Raw genomic sequence first — 12,931 nt, 5'->3', positions numbered from 1 at the left:
TCCAGAGAGGCCCAGAAATACTGGCATAGAATTTACAGAAGGAGGAGGTGTGGAGCTCCTGCAGGTGTGAGCCGGCCACCAGTCAGCAAAATGTAAATGGTCGTGTTAACTTGACCTCATTTGTATCCACCCGGTGAGGAAGCCTTGGAGAGATAAGGCAGGAATAGCAATGCTCTGTAATTACTTACTGAGCAGCTGTCATGGGCCAGGCACCAAGCTTAATATTCTAAACATTTTATTCACTCCTTATCACAACCCTGAACCCTCCCTCTCCAAGGCCCCCCGCCCCTCCTCCTTCTTTACTGTACAGGAATACTTTGATTAAAGGAAACCTAGAAAGCAGAAATATAAATTTGGCAATGAATCTTTTAATTGGGCTTTGACTTTTACAGGAGGCAAAAATAAGCTGGTTCTCATTTTTTAAAAAACATATTTAATAAAATCAATACTTGGTAAATATTTGTTGATTTAACTCATGAAACATGTGGATGTTAAGTGAAAATACATCACATATACACCAGAAATGAAAAAGATTACTTATTTTCGCCTAGCTCACAATACCCCAGCACTGCTGTGCCCCTGGGAGCACCATTCCCATGGTTTTCTATGCAAATGCCCCCGCTCCTCCCAATACAGGATGACCCCAGGACATAGTGAGTGCTGGCCGCCCACCAGCCTTGAGTTCATTACAAGCACAAACGATTTTTATGTATTTTATGCCTTTTTACCAATTTATTTGGAAGAAGCAGATGAAAATTTACAATTTTAACAGAATGTTTACCTTAGAACAGAAGCTAGATGAAAAGATCAGCTGGGGCCCAGAATGCACATATTTTTCCTGTAGATCCAGCCAAATGTGAGACCAGGGACTGGGCGTAATTCATCAGAGCTAAGCAACACTCTGCAGGCAGGTCGTGTGGCACCCACCTACCTGTGTAACACTGTCTGCCTTCAACTGCAAAAGCAGCCACCCAACTGATCAGAGAAGGACTGGAGGGAAAGCCAAGGCTGGCAGCAGGCTTGGCACCTCTCAGTGCCAGAGGCCACCTGCACACAGCATGGCGCAGAGGAATAGCCAGAGTGCCCTGGAGCCAATTCCTTCTAGAAACCAGCAGCGGTGGGGCTCATCCACCCCACCCACCTCCAGCAAGGAGGAGCTGCCGTGACGATGAGGTGGAAGGAAGAGGCCCTGGCTGTGGAGGGCTTGGGCTGTACCTTATTCTTCTCTGGTCCCCAGGGCCCACAACTGTCAGGTTAATACTGCCCTGAATGGAATAAACGGATTCTAGCCCCAGCTCCACAGGGAAGTTACTGAGTGATCTTGGTGAGTTACTTCCCTTGGAGCCTCCTGCACAACAGACTGCTCCAAACTTAGCGGCATAAACCAAAAATGAGCATTTATTATCTTTCACTGTTTAGGGGTTGACAGGGGCCCAGCTAGCAGTTTTTGGTTCCTCTGCGATTACAGTCACACAGTGTCTGGGCTAGAGTTCTCTTGAAGACCTTTTTAGTCATATAACTTGTGCCTGGTCTGGGGAGTCCTAAACAGCTGGAGGCTGGAACAGCTGGGGCACCTTGGGCACCTCTCCCTATCACAGTGTGGTCCCTCCATGTGGACTCTCCAGCGTGGTGCTTCAGGGCAGCTGGACTTCTTACAGAAGGCCCAGGTTCCCAGGGTGCTTGTCCCAGGAGAGAGGCAAGTGGAATTCAATTGCCACTTGTGACCCAGCCTCACAGGTCACACGGTGTGCTCCCAGCACATTGTTTTCTTGGAGGCAGTGATAGTCCTGCCCATGTGCCAGGGGAGCGGGTATAGATCCCGCTTCTTGGGGGGAAGAGTGTCAAAGAATTTACAGATATGCTTTGAAACCTCCACAGAGCCTCAGTTTCTCCACATGTTAAATGGGGATAATAATACTTCTTGGGCTAGATCTTTTAGGGGGATGGGAGGATAAACGGGGCTAATGCAGATAAACTCATGTCGTTAACAGTTAAAGTGCTGTCCAAACATAAGAGATGGACAGTTATAAAAGGCTGTCTGGTGTTACTAATTCTCAAATTGGACCATATTATAATATTTCAGAGGCTGAAAAGCAACTATAGTTTTCTCACTGACATTCTTCTCTTCAATAAATACATCACCTGAATGGTAAGAACATAATTTCCCCCATAGGATCAATAATAAAGCCATTTTGAAGGAAAGATAAATACAGCCTGTAAGCATTTTTGCTTTTTCCTGAATTTGCCCTTGATCAAAATAAGGTTGCCCACCACTGCTATGCATCTTGTTACCCCCACTGCCAAACTCAGTGTCTTGCAAATGTTGCTGCGTATGAATGTTTATAGTTGAAAGAATTTAAAAACAAAAATGAGTTGTCATGGGCCTATTTGTCATTAAACACAACTGTCATTTTTACTCTGTGTGTAGAAATTAAGTAAAAATTTGTCCTGTGCCCACTTCAATTGTCATACTAAGAACAATTAATTATACTCATTTATTAGTTAGAACTCTTGGTTGTAAGCATTGAAAAAAAAAAAAAATGTGAGCAGGCTTAACAGAAAAGAGTACTGCGGGGTGTCTCAAGCCGGGCAGTGTTGGAATATGGCCAGACCTCAGGAAAGATCTGCATCCAACAACTGGCGGCAAGCAGGATTCTCCAGGATTTATTCACTCATCCGCTCTCTCTCTCTCTCTGTCTCTCTCTCTCCTCCACCCCTGCTTCTTCCTGTGTCTGCTGCATTCCACTCTTTCCGCAGACTAATTATTTCTACTTCTCAGCTTACATGACAAGCAGAAGGTGGCTGCTCCCCCATTTCCTATTTTGAGTCTTTCATTCAGCAGACTTGCCCAAACTAAATTAGACCTCTTAGTCTATAGGCTCAAATTCTTGGGAGAGATGATATGCTTGGCCCTGCATGGATCAACATCCATTCATCTAGGGTGAAGGACCAAGTCACATAGTATAGCAGCAGGCTTGTGAGTGTGGGGAAAGTCACACAATAAAGCTGCAGGCTCCTGGGTGTCGGAGGGGCGGCGAGGACGAGGGGAGGGGAGGACTGGTGGGGAGAAGCTAAGGGATTTCTTTTGAAATGGAAGGACACTCTGGAAGGTAGCTGCTACAACTTATTTACTCACCTTTTCCTGCTTTATTGGACTTAAGGGCAGGATTATGTTTCATTCATCTGTACTGTCAATATCAAGCACATTGCCAAACCCATAGTAAGTACTCAGTCCGTGCTGGATTTATGAATGAAAGTTTTTACATCACATTTCCTAAATAACAAAACCACCCAGAACTTTGGTCATGGGCTCAGACGTTGTGATTCAGTCATGTACTGCATAACAACATTTCGGTCAACGATGGACCGCATATACCACGGTGGCCCGATAAGATTAGCACCATAGAGCCTAGGTGTGTAGTAGGCTATACCACCTAGGTTTGTGTAAGTACACTCTATGATGTTTGCACAACGAAATCACCTAACAACGCATTTCTCAGAACACATCCCTGTCATTAAGCGACACATGATTGTAACTGTACACTAAATGGGGCTGTCTTTTTTAAGTTCATCTTGACAATTTGAAACGTAACCAAAAGACACATTTCGATGTTTAAAAGCAAACTTCTCCAATAGCATTTCTTCTCTTTAATGAAATGTCGCACAATGCAGTTTAAGTTGAATTCTTTTTACTTGTAACGAAAGGCAAAAAGAGCACATAATTAGATGAAGGGAAGTCTGAGGACATAACATTTGGATATATAGAGATGCCTTAGGCTTATAACCTAAATAATGCTAAATCGACTGAATGTAAGCAATGTATGTTTTAGAGCCTGTGAATCAAAGATACATTAGGGTTCTACAGAATCTATTCCTTTGAAATGAAAAAGAAAACTCTTTGGGGTGGACTGTTGGGAGACTGAGGGCAGGAGGAAAGCATGTGGTGAAAATCTGGCAGTCTGAGGTGGTCCTCCTCACAGGGAACCAAGATGATACGCCAGGCTCATTTTAATCCAAGCACCACAGGTGTTTGGAGTTAGAAGGGACTTAGGGAAGCATATATTTCATCCTCTCATAGTAACATTAAGTGACTTACCAAAGTCGCCTAGTTGACCTGGAGTGTCAAGGGAACAAAATGGCCAAGTGCAAGCATGCACATGTCCTGGGAGAAGTGGCTCATTCCTCCCCCAGGGCCTGTCACTTGCTGTTTCGAAGGGGAGAATTCTCAGCCAGGAGTGATTTAATCTTACGCAGTAAATGTGGTGGCTCCTGGGACTTCTGTCCTATAGTTTTGGCAGGCAGCAGGACACCCCAAAGCTTATCTCTGCTGGCTCAACAGCCACACTGTGATGTGCTGGCTCCTCCACCAGCTACTTTCCTTGCCCACTTTTCCAGAAAGACACTAATCTGAGAGACCTGACACAAACTGCTGACGTCTAGTTTTATGCACCTTCCAGCTACCTTTTCCGACTCAGTCACATAAATCTCTTTCCACTTAGGTCTGTTTTCCAGGTCTATTTTCCACATGGTGGTGTTGCAACCTGCTGGGTGTTGCAATGGGCTGTCAGCGGTGGTGCAAGTCATTTGTTACTCAGAATAGAGTTCCAAAGTCTGCAAACGACTTACTTTTCAATATATAAATTAAAGAGAATTCAAGTTAATCCCCAGGATATGCCACACTCAGTTGCCCCGAACATACTTTCTTTGTGAAAGCCCATAATTGCTGGATGGGCTTTATAGCCTTTATTTTCAAGGAAGCAATTTTTAGCTCTTAAAGAAAACCACAACTCATGGTGCCTTTTATGAATGTTCTACCTCACAAGGCAGTATAGAGTCAAGGGTCAGGCAGAGTGGTCCTGTCTGAGTTCATATCCCAGCCCCACCTCTAACTAGCTGTCTGACCTGGAGTAAGTTAATCAGCCTCTCTGTATTTTTCCCTGTGTAAATTGGTGATAATAAAAGTATGCACTTTGTAGGGTGTGAGAATTAAATAATGTGTATGAAAGACATAACAGTGCCTGGAACCTGGTAAAGACTAGTTTTATAGTAGCTATTAATATTTGTTATTATGAGGCATTTCTTTTTCTGAGGGTTTTCCTTGATGTTTTACCAGTCATTTTGTCTTTGGGCATAAAGAACAAATGCGTTGAATCATTACTGCATTGAATCATGCCTGCACATAAACACATAGGGCGCTGCGGCCTGGATTTCTTTTGTTTTCAAGGTACTTAAAATTCCGTGGGCCTCTTCCTTGCCTGGCTCCAGAAATGTGTCTTGGGCTTGGGTAGCTCCAGGAAAAATGGGACTTGGCATGAGGAGCTTTTCTCCAAAATATTTCTTGACTCTCTTCACTGGCTCCTCACACTTGCTCCTTGATTCATTTCTCCTTCCTGACATCCATCATTTTCAGGCTCTTTCTGTTTCTGGCCAGTCCAGGGAGAGGGGGGAAGGAGAGATTCCTGCTCAGGTTTTCTGAGCTGTAGCAAAGCTGGGTCTGGGCTGAGAGAAGGAGCAGGAGTCTGCGAGGTGGATCCCTGGCATTCCGGTTGAAGTTCCAAACTATTTTCCAACCGATGCTGTGTCCTACTGTGCACTGCGGGTTAAATTAGAATTTGTGACCCGATCTAAGCGTTGGAGAGGCTACAAACAAGGGACTCAAATAGAGACCAGTGCCACGGACACAGGTCTGCCTCTGATGTATGAAAGGCACTTCTGCACGTTGATCGGCCTGGCATCCTGGATTCCTTGTTCCCTCGGTGTTTTCTCCCTTTACCGTACAGACCCTGCATAAAGATAAATTAATACTTATTAAAAATCTACCATGTAGCCACGGAATAAGAACAGAGATCATTTCTTCTTTCCCTAAAGTTGTGGGTCTCAGCCTCATCATTTAGCAGAGTCTAGGCAGCTTCTAAAAGGTACAGATACCCTCCCTTTCTGATTGCATTGGTCTGGGTGAGGTCTAGGCATCGGCATTTCTTAAAGGGCTCCCAGGTGATGTCAATGTTGCCAGAGCTCCAGGGGTGAGACCTGGCAACCTGTGGGGATCCCCTCCCATCTCCTTCCCCCCATTTCAGGTTCCAAGAAAAGAGTCAGGTGGCACCAAAGATGCTTCCCACAGAGCCCAAAATCACATATCTGTGTAACCTTTTCACAAGTTTTATGAATAGTACATGGCCTATTGTTACCTACCTCATTTTCGTGGCAGTATTTTCAGGACTTGTTTCCAAGATCCATCTTAAACAACTAAAGAATTATTGTGGACGTTCGATAGCTATTAATCCAACATCTGACTCAGAAAAGAAGGATGAAGGCTAAACTTTGTGAAAATGTATCTCTGTTGCTTTTTTCCATTTTTTCTACAGGCAAAATTTGTTTGCTTCTCCTGAATGTCTCCTTCACAAATGTACAGATTATTAAATATTAATAATAGAGGAACTTGAGAAAATATTTATTTGTCTTCAGAAAATCAAAATGGAAGCAAAAGTAAGAATCTTAGTTTACTGGGGATGTGATCTCCAAACACTCAGAACTGATTCATTTGGAGTAAATGAGTCTTAAACCACCATCCCGGCCAGGTTATACAAGATGTAGTCGGTACCTCCTGGCTAGAAAGGCAGGCTATCCATGGCCTCACCCCAAACTCCTCACTCTCTAGGGGCAGGGGCCAATAATCTGCATTTTAGTCAAGCTTCCCAGGTATTTTGCTTGACTTTATTTTTTAAAGCAGCAATGCTACCTTTAAAATAAAATCATACATGGAATCCCAGTAAAGAAAGTGGTGAAGGTTGAGCTCCTCTAGTCGAGTGAAGCAGTGACGAGGCAGGCTTGGGGTTCAGCAGGTGGCCTGTCCTGGGGGTTCAGGGAAGCTTCCCTGAGGCACCACACCCACGGCTCGCGGGACTCCAAACATCAGTGTCGTCAATGCCTCACGCTTCCAATGAGCTGCCTGTCTCCCAACTTGTCCCCTTCCTACTCTCTGCCTTCTCTCCTTTTCAAGGGCCATCCTTGTTCAAGTCCTCAGTCCTCTTCTTGTCTCACCATACTCTTTCTTTCTCAAACATTGTATTCATTCAACGGCTTTCGAAATACATACATTTGTCCAAATAGTCATAAAAGAAGAGAAATTTAGAACATGTAAGATTGCAGTAGAGTGAATTATTTTTTTAAATATTTGCATTTAACTTGCTGAATTTGTAGAAGTTTTTAACTTCCCAATGTCCTCATTTCGTTGTGCACCTACTCTGGCTGGAGTGGGCTTGAAGCATGCCCGAGCATTGTTCTGGTTGTCCAGGAGTGCTGTTGAGGGCTGATCTTGTATTACATGGTTCTCTGTGTTACATCAAATAACATCAGGTTCTCTGCACAGGTCTAACTCTGATAAAGAAAATAATATTGCAGATTGGAACTCTGAAGCTGAGAATGAAGGAATTGTGTGCCCTGTAGGTAAATTCTTCAAATCCTAGTTGTGTTTATTTCATCCTGGGAGATGAGGAAAGACGAGCAAATATCTAGTCTGTGTGTGAACTGCGTGTGCTGTATGATAAGCTGCCAAAGGAACCACAGAGTGGGCAGCACCAACTTCTCACAAGGCTGTTTTGTATCAAATTGTGGCTAAACTCTGCACAAAGCAAGACACAGCATGTGGGCCACCACTGAGGGGGTTGTTGTGGCATCTGTTCAGGGGAATCCGGAGCCCCAACTTAAACCTCTCTGACATTCACACTTTGAAAAAATGAGTAACAAGAAAGTCTCAGTGTCAAGAATAGCACTGGCCCTAAAGCTTCACTAACGTCATTGCACCCATCCCCAGTCACCCCCGTCCTGAGTTGGAAACTCCTCAAATATGGATAGAAGTCCATGGAATGTACAGTTTTAGGACCAAGGATGGAATTTTGGGCCATGTGCTCAGTCATTGCCACTTCTTGCTCCTTTGTCCACTACACCCAACAGAGGTCATTTTGGGCAGGTCAGAAAGGATTGGGATAAGTTCTTTTCTCTGTCTCTCAATCCTCTCATTAACTCAGGGTCATTGGCAACCGGGTCTCTATTCCTTCTGAGACTGCACAGAATCTATACCCATAGCATCCCAAAGCTTCCAGGAACCCAGCATGGTGGACACTGCTCCTCAAGCAAGGTGCCAAGGCTAGTGCACTGGTTCATTGCACCTTGCAGTTCAGCACTTGCTAGAGCAGCTTTGACTCCAGACACAATCTTCTTTGGCTGGATGCAAAATCAGGTGCTGGAACCCATGTCAGTTAGTTTTCTCTGAAGAGCCAAAAATTCCTTACCTGTAACTCCTCTCTAACCTGTTGCCTGGGACAAAATGGACACTGTGGCAACATGAAGCTTCTTGGCAGGCAGAAGTAAGGAGTTCACTCACTTCAGCATTGCTAAGCATTGTGGGCTTCAGGGCATCTTGAGATGGAGATGGATCATCTCTACCTATTCTCTTAATATTAGTTTCTGAAAGCAAACCTGGATTAGTGGCATGAGCTGAGGTGAGTTGAACTAATAGCTGCTTGGTAAGTGAAACAACAAATCTCTTAGTTTTTAAATATATCTGAAAAATTATTCCAAAATAATTATAGGTTAGAAATACATAGTGAATACCTTTAAAGGCTAGACTTATACCCATCTATTTCCTAACTGTTAAGAACCTGTATTAGAGTTATGTCAAACAAGATTTGATTCATTTATTTATTCAACAGATATGTTCTGTGCACCTAGTGTGTGCTGCTCCGGCTCTGGGCATTGGGGCATAGCATTGCTTTCATGGATGTGGGTCTGACATCCAATTTATAGTCCCTACTTTTCAAATGGTAAATCTCTGCTCGTAACTAATAAACGAGATCAAGTATACCTAATCACAAACATCTTCCAAAGAGTTAGTTTAACATTTTAGCTGCTCTCATATTTGTCGTGTCACGGTCTCCACAAATAGATAGTGTGGTAGGTGATATGACAAGGGACAGTCTAGCTTGATGTATAGCCAAAGCAGAGGGGAGAGGGAGGAGATGAAAGTTCCTGCAAGAACTGATTTCTAAGTGAGATGTGAAGGATGAGTCTGGGTTATCCAGGAGAACTGCCAGGGGCTGACTAGGCAGAAATGTGATGGTTCAAGCATGTATACAGGTCCAGAGGGATACAAGGCATAAAGAATTGGGGAATGGTGAGAGATGAGGCTGGAGAAGACGGAGTAGGGAGAGGGTATGATACGGCACAGATCACGAAGGCCTAGTAAGTTATGTTTAGGAATTTGGAAGTGCTGAATAATTTTTTTAAAAAAAGGAATGACATCACTAGATTTGCATATTAGAAGTAGTTCTCTGGAAGACTGATGGGCAGTAAGAGAAGATGCAAAGTGACCAGTTAAGAGGTGCTGCTGAAGGCCATGGGAAAAATGATGGTGGGTCATGGCAGTGAGGATGGACAGAAGGGAATTTATTTGAGAGACATCTGTGAGACAGAATCAGCAGGATTCTGTGATTGATTGGATATTGGAAGTAAGAGAGAAGAAATAAGGATGACTCCCCAGATAGGGGAATAGGGAGAATCGTGGTGCCATTTACTGAGATGAGGAGACTGGAAGAGAAGCAGGTTTGGGTTTGGGGGTTTGAGGTGCCAAAAAGACATCCCAGTGTGAGCATCAAATGGGCAGTCGAAGATATGGGTCTGAGGCTCAGGGAGGAGATCTGGGCTGGAGGCACAAGGCTGGAAATCTCCAGCTAAAAGGCAGTAATGAGATTGCCCAGGGAATGTATGTGGAGTACAAAGAGCAGAGGCTCGTTTTTGAACAGTAGAGGACATCAGCATTTAGTGAATAAGAAAGGCCTTCAAGGAGACTGGAAGAGAACAGCCAAAGAGACACAAAAACCAAGTGTATGGGTCAGAGAAACCAAAGGAAGGGAGTGGTCAGACGACAGGATAAAGACTGATGTGTCCTGAGAACCTAGTAACATGGAGGTCATTGGTGATCTTGGTGAGGGAAGTCCTCTGGAGTGTTAGACACAGTGCCAGACTCCCACCAGCTTGAGTAACTGAGAAAGGAGGAAGCAGAGATAGCAGGTATAAGGAACTCTACCAGGGATGTCCATGAATGAAGCAAGGAGAGGGAGAGAGCAGCTGCCATGGGAGATGTTGGTTTGAGAGAGGGTTCTAATTAAGATAGGAGACACTTGGGCAAGTTTAAGGCTGTTAGAAGGCAGCCCAAACAGTGGAGAGATGACCAAGCAGTTAGTTGACAGAGGGAGGCACCAAGATGATGGGCTGGGGTAAGCCAACCCTTGGAGGAGAGGTTGCTGTGTATGGAAGAGAGGGTCCTCCTTGTGAAGAAAGGTGGATCTTGGGTGAGTTTGTGGGTATATGGGAGGACAGGAAGGCAACTCCTTCTGATGGTGTCCAATTTAAGAAGAAAGGCCATCTCTGGGAGAGTGGGAGTTGGTGGCAGTGTGGCAGGTTTGAGAGGCTAGTTGTCTTAGTCAGCTGGGGCCGCTATCACAGAACACCATAGACTAGGTGGCCTACAAACAATAGAAATTTTACTTCTTACAGTTCTGGAGGCTGAGAAGTCTATGATCAAGGCACTGGCAGATTTGGTGTCAGGTGAGGGCCTCCTTCCTGGTTCATAGATGGCCATCTTTTCACTGTGTGGAAGGGGGTGAAGGAGTTCTAAGTCTTTTTTATAAGGGCACTAATCCCATTCCTGACCTAATCTCCTCCCAAAGGCCCCCCACCTCCAAACACAACCACACTGGGGATTAGGTTTCAACACATGAATTTTACGGGGATACAAGCATTCAGTCCACAGCAGTAGTGAACATTTGCTATATCGGCTCTGGAGACTGGGACCAGGGGAATGTAAAAAGATTTCAGGGCAGCACTTAGGGTCCAGTTGCTGACGGAAACTAAGAATCCATAGTGGTTCTTGTCTCCCAAGTTGTGGGATTTCGCCAGCACTCCTCAGTACCATGGGCATAGATCTGATGTTGGACAGTGGGATTTTGCCGGGTGGGTGAGATGGGAGGGAGGGGGATCCTGGCAGAAAGAGAGTTGCAGTGATGGGCCCTGGCACTTGAGATGGAATAACGAAGAGACTTGGAGGCATTGGAGGCTGGGTTGTCTGAATTTTAAAATGCAGAAGCAAAGCCAAATTGGAGTGATGACAAGGAACAGGATGAGACCATAAGACTGGGTGGATGACATGGAGTAGGAGTGCAGGTCACCAGTGATGAGCATGTCAAGGAGCTGCGAGGCTGGGTGTTGGAAGCGTGCTGAAGTCATTCACAGCATTGGCAGGAACTGAGAGGACTGGGGGTCAGGGCTAGAGTAAATGGGCAGAGGAGGGGTGTTACCAGGCAGTCCATACAGGACAGCATTGATGAAGGGTAGAGAGAAAAACAGTTCAGAGGAGATTTCCAGGAGATGGAAAGAAGCTCCAGGGAAAGAATGGTAGAGTTGTGGGGGAATGAACCTGTCACAGGAGAAGGGGCTCTGGAAAGAGCCAAGAGGTGGAGACTACCGAGAAGAGCTGAGTGTATCGGGGATGGGGTGGCGACCTCAGGGAGCACAAGGTAAGGTTGGGTAGAGGGAACAGCTTAGGGGTGAGAGGATAAATTGGGTGATATATCCAGGTGCTTACCCAGGAGAATGGGGACCAGAGACTGCCCATACTTTGTCTAAATGAATCAGTCCTCCACCTTATCTGTGTCTGGGGGCAGGTGAGAGGGAGGCTCAGGCTTCTGGCTAGGTGTCAGCAAAGGCCCACTGGATGCAAACAAGTCCTGGCCCAAATTAGAGGTGGGAGGTGAAATTCATGGGCTCCCAGTATTCCTAAGGCTACCTGGATGTGGAGGGAGCTCAGCATCCTTGGGTGAAGAGTCTGCTCAGGTCTAGATAGATTGGCAGGGCTTTGAGAGAGAGAATCCATGTCGGGGCACTCTGGGCATTTCATGCTCCAACCATTACTTCATTCATTCACTCCTTAATCCATGTATTTGTTCCTCAAACTTACATTCATTGTTTCTTCCCTTCCTCATTCCAAAAAGGACTTAAGACGTTCATATTAGCATCTACCATGTGCCAGGCACATGGGTTTCAGAAATACGCTGTTCCTTATCTATAACGTCTTTTCCAGGTTTTCTTCTGTTCAAACAAAATCTATTGTTCCCACAAGGCCTCGACCTAGTGACCTAGTTTCATCTTCTCCCTTAAAACTCCTCAGTATGTCACCCATCGTCTCTTCTTTTTGGAACTCTTTGAGTACAGATGCTTTGAATCTCATATTTTCTTACATAACTATATTTTGTTCTAGCTTACCCTGCCTCTCTAACTAAACCGTAAGCCCTTTGGGGATGGGAGACTTATATGAATTTGTAACGTCTGTAATACCTACTAAGGCAGTAGGGACATGGTAAGCCCTCAACAACAGGCATTGCATTTTAGGGAGACGTGCCCCTCTGTAATGGAGTGGTTCTTGACGATGCACTAGAACTAGGACTGATAATGAACTCGCTGAATTTCTCAGGAACACTCCTTGCAGCACAAACAGTTTGACATACAAGGTCAGCTACCAGAAAGACAGAAGACAAAATCTGAAAAGCTGCAAAGTAGCAATGTACATTTGTTCTCGCCAGAGACTAAAGGAATACATTATAGCACAGTGACAAGTTAATGTTAGAGCTTTGGGGCAAGTCGAATGTGTACAGACACACTTTGTTGCACCCATTTTAGGTTTCCGTGAATCCTGCTGGGGTTATGCACGTTCCTCTCTTGATGTGAGCAACTGCTGGGGGATACAACTGCCAGAATCTAGAACTTGATCCAAGACACTTCTCCAACAAAGAGGTCAAGTGACTTAGCCCATGGAAATGAGAAAGATGCCACAGTCAAGATTCCCCCTTTGCTATCACTCTGTGAGTAGGAGAGCAAG

The sequence above is a fragment of the Ceratotherium simum genome, chromosome 1, assembly GCF_057802395.1.
Source record: "Ceratotherium simum simum isolate JZ-2026a chromosome 1, ASM5780239v1, whole genome shotgun sequence".
Lineage (NCBI taxonomy): Eukaryota > Metazoa > Chordata > Mammalia > Perissodactyla > Rhinocerotidae > Ceratotherium > Ceratotherium simum.
Note: the sequence above shows the minus strand (reverse complement) of the source record.